The sequence below is a fragment of the Pezoporus wallicus genome, unplaced genomic scaffold, assembly GCF_028554395.1.
Source record: "Pezoporus wallicus isolate ANWC-B61680 ecotype Strahan unplaced genomic scaffold, APGP_CSIRO_Pwel_v1 scaffold_7383, whole genome shotgun sequence".
Taxonomy (NCBI): domain Eukaryota; kingdom Metazoa; phylum Chordata; class Aves; order Psittaciformes; family Psittacidae; genus Pezoporus; species Pezoporus wallicus.
This window is the reverse complement of record NW_026636323.1, coordinates 599874-612709: the sequence shown is the minus strand read 5'-3', so window position 1 is coordinate 612709 and position 12836 is coordinate 599874.

The window sequence follows — 12836 nt, the reverse complement described above, 5'->3', positions numbered from 1 at the left end:
TGCTTTGAAAAGTCTAAAATGCAAAAAAAAAAAAGTGTTCATCTGACTTCTCTGAATTGAAATCTACATCTGATTTCAATTGCAATGTACACATTTTTCTGTAAATGTGTTTTACTGTATCTATATGGAATCCAGTTACAGGCAGGAGTTTGATTTCCTTCAAGCAGGTTTATATGATCTGTTTTAGAAAGGTGACATTACTCATATTTTCATATATCCTAGCTCTGCAGAAGACAGCTTGTGAGTTTAAAAATATTCATGGAAAAGACGTCTCATGTTTTTTGTCAAAAAGTTGTTTATGTTTTGACCCACCTTTTATGTTTTGACCCACCTTATCACATTGTATATGAGAACTATTGTCTGGTCACAGATTGAGACTGTAAAGACACTTTTTGATGCCGTTTTCATTGTATTTCTTTTTGTGCATAAATGAAAACCCACTAAAGGGTCTCATTAATATATAGCAATGCCTCTGCACTGAATTCTTATTAACAGGATCTCTTCATCAGGGACTGTAGTGATAGGACATGGGGTAATGGGTTCAGACTTAAAAAGGGGAGATTCAGGCTAGATATAAGGAAGAAATTCTTTACTGTGAGAGTAGTGAAGTGCTAGAACAGGTTGCCCAAAGAGGATATGGCTGCCCCATCTCTTGAAGTGCTCAAGGTCAGGTTGGATAGGGCCTTGAGCGACATGGTCTAGTGGAAAATGTCCCTGCCCATGGCAGGGGGTTTGGAACAAGATGATCTTAATGTTCTTTCCAATCCTAATCATTTTATGATTCTATGACTGATTATTTATTGAGATTATTGGGTGAACCCATAATTTTTAAAAGCATAAAACCTAAGTACTTCCATTCCTAGAAGAGGTAATTTGCTTCCTAGAAAAGCATACATATCTTAAGATCAACATTTTGGAATTAATGTTTATAAAATGAAACCCTGATTCATAACCCATACTGTTCTGTTATTTTTTTTATTCTACACTTAAAATACAGTAGCATAACCACATACTGAGAAATACCTAAAATTTGTGCCATATCCTATAGCTGGTTTTAGGGAAAGGACACGAGACAATTTCCCTGTCTTCAGAAATTATAGAACCCCAACAGGCTAAATAGGAATGTAAATGGGAAGAATGAAGGCAATGCATCTTGTCATGTCTGAACTAATTTCTCTGAATTTAATTTCAACTCTGGAAAGTGATCACAAGCATGAATGTGAGACAAATAGAGATGCCTGATATTTCAAAACACGTAGGAATCCAGGGTCCAATTCCTCCCTGCTCAATTTGAGTGGAAGCTGTGGATATCCAGTAATTCTTGAAATGCAAGATTTTAATACATGTTTTATAATCAACCTTGTAAAAAGAATTATATTAATTTTCATTAAATTTTAGATATATTCTTCACTGAAAAATATTTTTATCATTTTTTAGCATTTATCACTGTGTTATCCATGATTTATTTCATGTTCAGTTTATGCAGTGACTTCTGAAAGCAAGTCATATTGCTTCTAGATCAAAAAATAATCTGAACTGGAAGTACTTTTTAGATCTTGCTTGAGAAAATGACAGATAATTCTCAAAAAACTGCATATAGATCCCTAAACTATTTCTTTTTCCCACATTCATTTGATTTAACTGCTACATTCTTTAGTTATCAGTAAGACCAAGTGCATTTTGGTATGGCATGTGTGCTTAAAACTTGAAAAAAAAAATAATTTATGAACATTCATTTTAATGCCAAATCCATTCCCCTTCCATACATTTCACTTCTTCCAGAATGCCACTTTTCCCTGTGTTTAACACAATCCATCTTATAAAAGCCGAAAGTATTTGTTTCATTTGGAGGCACTACTAAGTATCTCTACATTATACTCAGTGCAAATGAATACCAGTTCTTTTAGTCTTACTGATGTGATCAAAGGCCTAACTTCAAAGACTTATTTCACCTTAAAGTCTGATTATTCCCATTCTTCTCTTGATTTCTTATGCAAAGCTTTCTCAATGACCACATGCCACCACCCCCCATAAATTCTTCTACCTTTCTTACAGTTTTGATTTGTGCCTTAGAACCTGTATATCCTAGGTTGCGAAGACATCCTGTAACAGGAAGGACTCATGGCAATCAGGGTTTTACAGTCTGTAAATAACAAGAAGCTTGGAATTTTACCTTAACTTGACAGTAAACATCAACAAATTCAAAATAGATGAAACAGCTAATACTGAGACCTCGCTTGGAGTATTTTGTGCAGTTCTGGTGTCCTCAACATAAAAAGGACATGGAACAAGTCCAGAGACGGGCCACAAGGATGATCAGGGACTGGAGCACCTCCCGTATGAAGACAGGCTGAGGAAGTTGGGGCTGTTCAGCCTGGAGAAGAGAAGGCTGCGTGGAGACCTCATAGCAGCCTTAAAATATCTGAATGGGGCCTAATCAGGATGCTTGGGAGGGACTCTTCACTAGGGACTGTAGTGATAGGACAAGGGGTAGTGGGTTCAAACTTAAACAGGGGACGTTCAGATTAGATATAAGGAAGAAGTTCTTTACTGTGAGGGTGGTGAGGCACTGGAATGGGTTGGCCAAGGAAGCTGTGAATGCTCCATCCCTGGCAGTGCTCAAGGCCAGGTTGGACAGAGATTTGGGTGACATGGTTTAGTGTGAGGTGTCCCTGCCCATGGCGGGGGGTTGGAACTAGATGATCTTAAGGCCTTTTCCAACCCTAACTATTCTATGATTCTATGATTCTATGATCTTTGCAATATATATCCTGACAATTCAGACCCTGCAATAAATTGCCTTTTGATTAACTAGAAATGCACTAACTTTTACCTACACTGCAGTAGATTATTTTTGAAATCCCTAAAAGCTTTCAGCAGAGTAATTAAGCATTTAATTTGTCCATTTAGAATGCATCTTGCTGACAATTTGCTGTCATTTTAATCTCAACCAGAAAAAAATATTTGCAAGGAGACAAGTAAACAAACGAACTGGATTGTACTGGCTGACTGGTAGGCTTTTCCATTCTCTTGTTTGTTTGCTTGTCTGTGTTTTTTCTTTAAACATTAATGAATAGGCATACAGTGTAGTTCACTGTCATACCATCTAATACCAGGACAACCTTGAAATATTAGTGGGTGACAGTGCAAGCACCCTTGATGCGGCTTTTGCTGCTTCTTTGGAACTACATACTACATTTTACTGCTGCCTGAATTGATTATTAACTCTTATTGATAGGTCCACTCAGCTTTTATCTCAGTGTTAATCTGATGCTTAGCTTTTCTGTATAAGCACAAACCCCTGGTAATATTGTGGGTCTTACCTCAGGCTGCATTATCAGATGATATGCTCCTTTTCTACAGAGAACTGTTTGCCTACAGCAACAGCATCACCTGCTGTTGGATGAGGAATTAACAGCCCCATTTCCTGAGGCATTTGCCTCACGCTTATTTTATTTTTCAGGGTAAATGACGTGAATTTGCAGATCAGGATTAAACTGTAAAACTGTAACTTTTTATAAAATATTGCCATATGCACATAAGTGTGCCAGTAAATATCAGTTCGTGTGTTTGGATCTCTTTATTATTTATTTATTAATAATTTTAAATTTAATCATTATTTATAAACATTAGAGGATGATTTTTAATAAAACTGTAGTATGCTCCATGATATTTTAAAATTTAACAATTTCTCTTCTCTGATCAGAATATGACTATAAAGTATACTTTCTAAGGGATCTGATTTATTTTACAACTTCTTCTTTTGATTTGCCTAAAATTTAGACGCCTGTAGCTTCCAAGGATATTCAAGGATGGTTATTTCCTTACATATCACAGAGCCAAAGTGTTGATTGGTATCTCCAACTCTCAATTACAAAACCAGTAATTTTAATTCTTCCTTTCTCCTTCACTTCTTTCCCAAATTCATATGGCTTAGAGCTGTCATTCTGCTCCATCTAGCAATGCTTTCTGTGATTTAATGCCTATATACATACACATGCTACTCATGCATTCACTGCTGCATGTCACAGGGAAAAATAATAGGAAATTATTTGCTAAACACTTTAAACATTGTTAGGCTTGTGAGTACACAGTAATGTATAGAATAAGCTTAAAAAACTATGGAAATATGAGGAGAAAAGCCATTTGCAGAAATGTGCCAAATAAATTAATTGATAGTAAGGAGCAGAGTCCTTTTTCTGAGTCCTGCAGTAAATGATCAGAGAGAAATTAATCCAGAATTAGTACTGGCTTCTTTTGAAGCATAATACAATCATGCTGAGATTTGCTTTCACTTTTGTGTATCTTGTTGGCTGGGAGATTTTTAACAAGGGAATCTAAGTTCAGAAAGAGCAACATAATGATTGGAAAAATTATGTAATGGGGAAACATTAGAAGATTCTAGTTGCATAAATTGGCAATGAAAACTCTGATGAGATTTATGAGAAGAGTCTAAAGCACTTAAGTAAATAAACCCAACAGTAGGAGAATTAATTAGCTCCTGCAGGTGTGGAACAGCTACGATTAATTAGATGACCTCAATAAAAGTGAAAATTTAGGTGGAATACTGGCAAGTGGCCCTTTGGGTCTAGTCATTAGGTTGAGAAGTAACAAAGGGAAAACGTAGTAACCCAGCTGATCACCAGAAAACATATGGTGTTGCAAAGTAACCTTATTCAACATAGCATATTTCTAAGCATCTATTCTCTGAAAAACAGACCATTCAAGAATGAATGTGAAGGACGGGATTCTTCTCATGTGATGTCAGGCTGTCTAAACATTAGGCTAGTTCAAACTAGTCATCCCATCTGCTCTGCTGTTAAAGGAGAGAGGCATTTACAGAACACAAATCATCCTTACCTAAAATCTGACTTGCCTTCTCTCCATCTGGGGTAAAAGGTGAGCTGATAGGACTAACTCTTCTATTAAGATGGCTAAATTTTGGTAGTATGAATTCTAGCTTGAAAACAATCACATGAAAAATCATCATCAGGGTCATGATGCTTCAAAAGTGAGTTAGCATACTTAGTAAAACCCTGACGTGACAGAAAATAAGCAGGTGGCTTAAGAAAATTCATTAGCATGTAAATACTGGTGATAGAGGAGGAAAAAACTAGGAGCCTTCTTGGACTATTTTATTGAAATTTCCCTAGAAGACCAACTGACTATAAACCTGTGCACTCATGTTTATCCTCTTCATAGGACTCACCATCAGATTTTCATTAGTTACTACCTTGAGGTATATTTCCATTTCTCAGTTATGGTGCTAGTTGTATATGAATTCATCTTCACTGAAATAGGTCTGGAAAGGAAGGAGATAACTGACAGTAGCAAACACTTGTCAAGCATTTACATCAGAAATCATGCAGTGAATGTTTTGGTGATAATCCATGCCCTTTAAAACATTTTTGATTTTGCCTTCAGTCAAAACAAGCTTCATTTTCTTACTTTACAAACTTTCCCTTATTATTCATATATCATAATCAATATCATATCATTACTATCATAATCATCACTATCGCTATCACTACTATTAGTATATTTACCTTATACCTCTGATTTCTGTGTATCCATGTGAACATAGAATCATAGAATAGTTAGGGTTGGAAAGGACCATAGGATCATCTAGTTCCAACCGCCCTGCCGTGGGCAAGGGCACCTTACGCTAAATCATATCACCCAAGGCCTCGTCCAACCTGGCCTTGAGCACTGCCAGGGATGGAGCATTCACAACCTCCCTGGGAAACCCATTCCAGTGCCTCACCACCCTAACAGGAAAGAATTTCCTTCTTATATCCAACCTAAACTTCCCCTGTTTAAGTTTTAACCCGTTACCCCTTGTCCTGTCACTACAGTCTCTAATGAAGAGTCCCTCCCCAGCATCCCTATAGGCCCCCTTCAGATACTGGAAGGCTGCTATGAGGTCTCCATGCAGCCTTCTCTTCTCCAGGCTGAACAGCCCCAACTTCCTCAGCCTGCCTTCATACGGGAGGTGCTCCAGTCCCCTGATCATCCTCGTGGCCCTTCTCTGGACTTGTTCCAGCAGTTCCATGTCCTTTTTATGTTGAGGACAACAGAACTGCACACAATACTCCAGGTGAGGTCTCACAAGAGCAGAGTAAAGGGGCAGGATCACCTCCTTCGACCTGCTGGTCACGCTCCTCTTGATGCAGCCCAGGATACGGTTGGCTTTCTGGGCTGTGAGCGCACACTGAAGCCGGCTCATGTTCATTTTCTCATTGACCAACACCCCTAAATCCTTCTCCACAGGTCTGTTCTGAATCTCTTCTTTGCCCAACCTGTAGCTGTGCCTGGGATTGCTCCGACCCAGGTGTAGGACCTTGCCCTTGGCATGGTTAAACTTCATGAAGTTGGCATCAGCCCACCTCACAAGTGTGTCAAGGTCCCTCTGGATGGCATTCCTTCCCTCCAGCGTATCAACCGAACCACACAGCTTGGTGTCATCAGCAAACTTGCTGAGGGCACACTCAATTCCACTGTCCATGTCAGCGACAAAGATGTTAAACAAGACCAGTCCCAACACCGATCCCTGAGGGACACCACTCGTTACTGGTCTCCAGCTGGACATTGAGCCATTGACCACAACTCTTTGTGTGCAGCCATCCAGCCAGTTCTTTATCCACTGAGTGGTCCATCCATCAAATTGATGTCTCTCCAATTTAGAGACAAGGATGTCATGTGGGACAGTGTCGAATGCTTTGCACAAGTCCAGGTAGATGACATCAACTGCTCTACCCCTGTCCGTCAGTTCTGTAGCCCCATCATAGAAGGCCACCAAATTGGTCAGGCAGGATTTCCCCTTAGTAAAGCCATGCTGGCTGTCACCAAGCACCTTGTTGATTTTCATGCGCCTTAGCATGCCATCCAGGAGAATCTGCTCCAAGATTTTGCCAGGCACAGAGGTGAGACTGACTGGTCTGTAATTCCCCGGGTCATCCATTTTCCCCTTCTTGAAAATGGGGGTTATATTTCCCTTTTTCCAGTCATCGGGAACTTCACCTGACTGCCATGATTTCTCAAATATGATGGCCAGCAGCTTAGCAACTTCATTCGCCAGCTCCTTCAGGACCCGCGGATGGATCTCATCAGGACCCATGGACTTGTGCACGTTCAGATTTTTAAGATGGTCTTGAACCAGATCCTCTCCTACAGTGGGCCCAAGGTCTTCATTCTCACAGTCCCTGCATCTGCCTTCCAAGACTTGGGTGGTGCTGTCAGAGCCTTTGCCAGTGAAGACCGAGGCAAAGAAGACATTCAGAAGCTCAGCCTTCTCCAAATCCTGTGTAGCCAAAGGATCAAGCATCAAGCCCTCTTCCCTCTAGTTGACATTTAAAACCTCTATATGTTACATGAGTTTGTGTGGAAACCAGGTTTCATCTAGTTTGAGCGTTGCTGGGTCCCTCACTACATCAGGGGAATTTCTTTCCCTTGGTAGTTGTGTTGGTAGCCAGGCTTACCATGCTCTGAATTTTATTTTTGTTTGTTTGTTTGTTTTTTATTTCTGATCTAAATCTCCAGAAGGTACAAACTCTAACTGGGTTAAGCTGGTTCTGCTTTACATCTTTATCCCCAGTGCCTCTCTGCTTATACTTTCAAGGAAACAGAAGATGTTTTAAATGTTTTTTTCATGCTTTATTTGATGGGGTTCTTAAGTAGTGCTGCAGTAAACCACCAGGTGGTAAATATTTTTTTTCTTGACTGCAGCTCCCTTACAACACTCCTGTTAGACAGATGTGCAGAGAAGCCATAAAACTCAGCTGTGAGTGGCCGAGAACTCTTTTACAACTAAACCCTTTATTTCTAAGGTTTATCACCTTGCACTTACAAACACTAGGTTTCTTAAACATGTGTTAACATCAACATCTCAGTTTTTCCTAAAGGACAATGGATTTCTTAGGTTTTCCTTCACAAAGGATTTGTGGGAAAACAGGGGGAATCAGGCCCAGTTATCAGGCATTCATAAAGAGTACCTCCTGCTTGACCAACCTGATCTCCTTCTATAATAAGGTGGCTCGTCTGGTTGATGAGGGAAAGCCTGTGGACATTGTCTATTTGGACTTCAGTAAAGCATTTGACGCTGTCTCCCACAGCATTCCCCTGGAGAAATTGATTGCTCATGGCCTGGATAGGAGGATTCTTTGCTGGGTTAAAAACTGGCTGGATGGCAGAGCCCAAAGAGTGCTGGTAAATGGTATCAAATCTAGTTTACAACCAGTCACTAGTGGTGGCCCTCAGGGCTCGGTGTTAGGGCCAGTTTTGTTTAATATCTTCACTGGTTATCTGGATGAGGGAATTGAGTGCATTTGAGCAAATCTGTGGAGAACACGAAGTTGGTTGGGAGTGTTGATCTACTGAAGGATAGGGAGGCTCTGCAGAGGGATCTGAATAGGCTGGTTCAATGGGCTGTGGCCAATGATATAAGGCTCAATAAGGCAAAGTGACAGGTCCTGCATTTGGGCCATAACAACCACATGCAATGCTCCAGGCTTGGGGAAGAGTGTCTGGAAAGCTGCTTGGTGGAAAAGGACGTGGGGGTGCTGGTTGATGGCTGAACATGAGCCAGCTTGTGCCCAGGCAGCCAAGAAGGCCAGCTGCATCCTGGCCTGTATCAGAAACAGCACAGCCAGCAGGGCCAGGGAAGTGATCATCCCCTGTACTCAGCACTGGTGAAGCCACACCTCGAATCCTGTGTTCAGTTCTGGGTCCCCCATTACAAGAAAGACACTGAGGTGCTGGAGCGGGTCCAGAAAAGGGCAACAAAGCTGGTGAAGGGTCTGGAGAATAAGTCCTGGGAGGAATGCCTGAGGGAACTGGGGTTGTTTAGTCTGGAGAAGAGAAGGCTCAGGAGGGATCTTATCACTCTCTACAAATACCTGAAAAGAGGTGGTAGTGAGGTGAGCGTTGGTCTCTTCTCCCAAGTGATAGGACGAGAGGTAACAGCCTCAAGCTGCACCAGGGGAGGTTTAGACTGGATATTAGGAAATATTTCTTCACAGCAAGGGTGATCAGGCCCTGAAACAGGCTGCCCAGGAAAGTGGTAGAGTCATCATCCTTGGAAGTGTTCAAAAACTGTGTATATGAAGCCCTCAGTGACATGGTTTAGTGGTGGCCATGGCAGTCCTAGGGTAATGGTTGGACTTGATGTTTTTAAGGGTTTTTTCCAACCTATTTGATTCTATAATTCTATGATTCTAGTACATGTCAGTGGCATTCTTCAAACCAAACTAGCTCTTAAGAAGAGACACTGAAACTTACTCCAGATGTAAATTGCTTATCTAAGTGAAGTTGATGTCAAAAATCCCAATTTTGTTGAATCATGTTTTCCAAAGGAAACTTAAGGATTCAAGCAACAACTACAGGATAGAGGAAGCGTCTCTTTTGATGTTTAGAATTTTTTTCTCATTTAGACTTGCTGCTTAACACACACATACAAAATAAAAAGTAAACACATAAAGTAGTTATAAAATACAGTACAATATGTATAACATGTGACATACATAGTTAGTGATCTAAAACATCTATAGGTTTTAACTGGAAAGAGAATATTTGAAAAGCTCTTAATTTCCTTCATTTTTATTTGCTAAATTTCTGCACATCTTCAGTAGAATTAGGCACAATAGATAGATGGTTGTGCTACTTCAATTTGATGTAAAGGCACTTATTCAAACCCCCAAATATTTGAATGCAAGGATTTTTGCATCATATATTTAAATGAATATTCTTTAGGAATAATAAAACAAATTGCTTTATTATACAAAAAATTCTTAATGTAAACACTTACTGCAGCTTTGAGTAAACGGCTTTTACAGAGTTTTCTCCACTAGGGGTCTCTAGAGAAATACAAGAAAATTCAGCATAGCTGGTACCTTAGACTTCTCTTCTTTGCACTATTTACATTTAGTGGAAGATGACGATCAACACTTATTCTATATTTGTTTCATTTCTTTACATATGTTTCTTCTGCTGTGGATAATAAAACGTCCTATTTCTACAATAATAATTCACACCCATGAGGTGATTTAATGTATTTTGTAATTAGAGGTTCAACATTTATAATTAGAATTTCAACATCGCATCCTTTAGGAAGAATGGCATTGAACAAAGTATTTAGCCAAAGGAAGAAAAAAACTAACGTACCTACTTGCTGGGGTAGCCACCATTTCTAAATGAAGAACAATTTAAAATAAAAAAAGTAGCAGTGAACACAAGTGAAGAAAGCATTGATTAATCTGGACAGTACTTTAGTTGGAAAATTATAAAATTATTTATCTGGTGTCCTGTTCAGCATGCTATTATATCACAGGCAAAACAGAACTTGTCTTCATTATTTGTTCCTATATCCAGGCTAAACATAAGCTTAAATGAGGAATAGGTTCCATGTAGTTGGATTGTGTTATCTTCTTGATATTCTTCTTTAACATGATGATATCACCAGGGTATCTGTCAGGTTTAATATTGATTATCCTTTAATTTGGCTAATTAATAGGACTTTATATTTGCATATTTCTTCATTACCGGTTTTTGTGCTGCCCTATTACCTCTATCACCATGTTTGGTATTACGTTTGACATTTAACATAGAATCATAGAATCATAGAATCATAGAATCGTTAGGGTTGGAAAGGACCATAAGATGATCAAGTTCCAACCCACCTACCATGGGCAGGGACACCTCCTACTAAACCATGCCACCCAAGGCTCTGTAGAAACTGGCCTTGAACACTGACAGGGATGGAGCATTCACAACCTCCCTGGGCAACCCATTCCAGTGCCTCACCACCCTAACAGGAAAGAATTTCTTCCTTATAGCCAATCTAAACTTCCCCTGTTTAAGTTTTAACCTGTTACCCCTTGTCCTGTCACTACAGTCCCTAACGAAGAGTCTCTCCCCAGCATCCCTGTAGCTCCCCTTCAGATACTGGAAGGCTGCTATGAGGTCTCCACTCAGCCTTCTCTTCTTCAGGCTGAACAGCCCCAACTTTCTCAGCCTGTCTTCATACGGGAGGTGCTCCAGTCCCCTGATCATCCTCGTGGCCCTTCTCTGGACTTGTTCCAACAGTTCCATGTCCTTTTTATGTTGAGGACACAATACTCCAGGTGAGGTCTCACAAGAGCAGAGTAAAGGGGCAGGATCACCTCCTTCAACCTGCTGGTCACACTCCTCTTGATGCAGCCCAGGATATGGTTGGCTTTCTGGGCTGTGAGCGCACACTGAAGCCGGCTCATGTTCAGTTCCTCATTGACCAACACCCCCAAGTCCTTCTCTGCAGGGCTGCTCTGAATCTCTTCTCTGCCCAACCTGTAGCTGTGCCTGGGATTGCTCTGACCCAGGTGTAGGACCTTGCCCTTGGCATGGTTAAACTTCATGAAGTTGGCATCAGCCCACCTCACAAGTGTGTCAAGGTCCCTCTGGATGGTATTCCTTCCCACCAGCGTATCAACCGAACCACACAGCTTGGTGTCATCAGCAAACTTGCTGAGGGCACACTCAATCCCACTGTCCATGTCAGCGACGAAGATGTTGAACAAGATTGGTCCCAACTCCGATCCCTGAGGGACCCCACTCGTTACTGGTCTCCATCTTGACACTGAGCCGTTGACAACAACTCTTTGTGTGCGGCCATCCAGTCAATTCTTTATCCACTGAGTGGTCCATCCATCAAATTTATGTCTCTAATCCAATCCAGATTGTTTCACTACTGAAGTGGAAAGGGGAGTTTCATAATATTAATGCGTAGAATTTGGAAGCTGAAAGGTCTTAGGATCACTATACCTTCCCTTTATGTCCAATTCCTACCATAATTAAAAACCAGTGGAAACAGAGAAGAGTAAGGTATTATTAATAAGAACTACCAGTTCAAGAATTATAGCCTACTGTTCACAGGAAACAAATGGGGTTTGCTGTGATTTGAGGTTGGATCACTAATTAGAAAGCTGAAAAAGTATGGAAATAAGAATGCTTGCCCTGCTCAGATTGCTCCTTCTTTACCTTGTGGATAGCTCTATAAGCAACAGGAGCTCAGTGCATGTAGCAGCAGTAGTTTCTACTTATTTTTTGATCCTACGTAGTAAGTGTGGAACATGAACTAAGTGTAGCAAATGAGCTATGCTGATTGTTGAGCAACTCAGGAGGGAGGCACTCCTGAGAATACCGGTTTCTGCATTCTGGGACAGTTCTGGGACTTTCTGAAGTTTGTCAAGTTGCTTTAACAGGGTATCTTCTGATTTTTTTTCATCTGTAGACTCAGAACAGCAAACAGTAATCAACTGAGGCAAATTAACATCTTGAAATGTCATAACTACACATTTAAAAGGTGATAATTCTCACTTTAGTTTTTGCTGCAAAGACCAGAAAGAGATAAAAAGCTCTGAGAGGAATAGAAGGAATGCAGCACTGACATTTCCCCCAAAATTGTCATATCGCAGAGTTGACCCATCACCTCCATCGGCTGATCTAGCAGTGAGGGTTTTCAGGCTTGGAGTTTTATTTAGCTCACATGCAATGAGTCTAGAGATGCTGATACTTGAGCTATTTTGAGTCTTTTGCAGATAGGGTGTGCATAGGTCATAGTAGAAAAGAAGTACACCTAGCATTTAACCACGTCTCTGCTCTTAACCTTAGAAACCATGAAGTGCCATGGTTATTTAAGGTATGACCTTAATCATAAAATGGCCATATACCTATGCCTAGTTACAACCTTTACCTATGATGAGATGTAGCAAAGTCCACTGCTTTTTACCCCATTACAGTCTGTTCTATATGGAGGTGATGGTCCCAAGTGTTTCAGTCCAATACTTCATTAATGTCTAGTTATA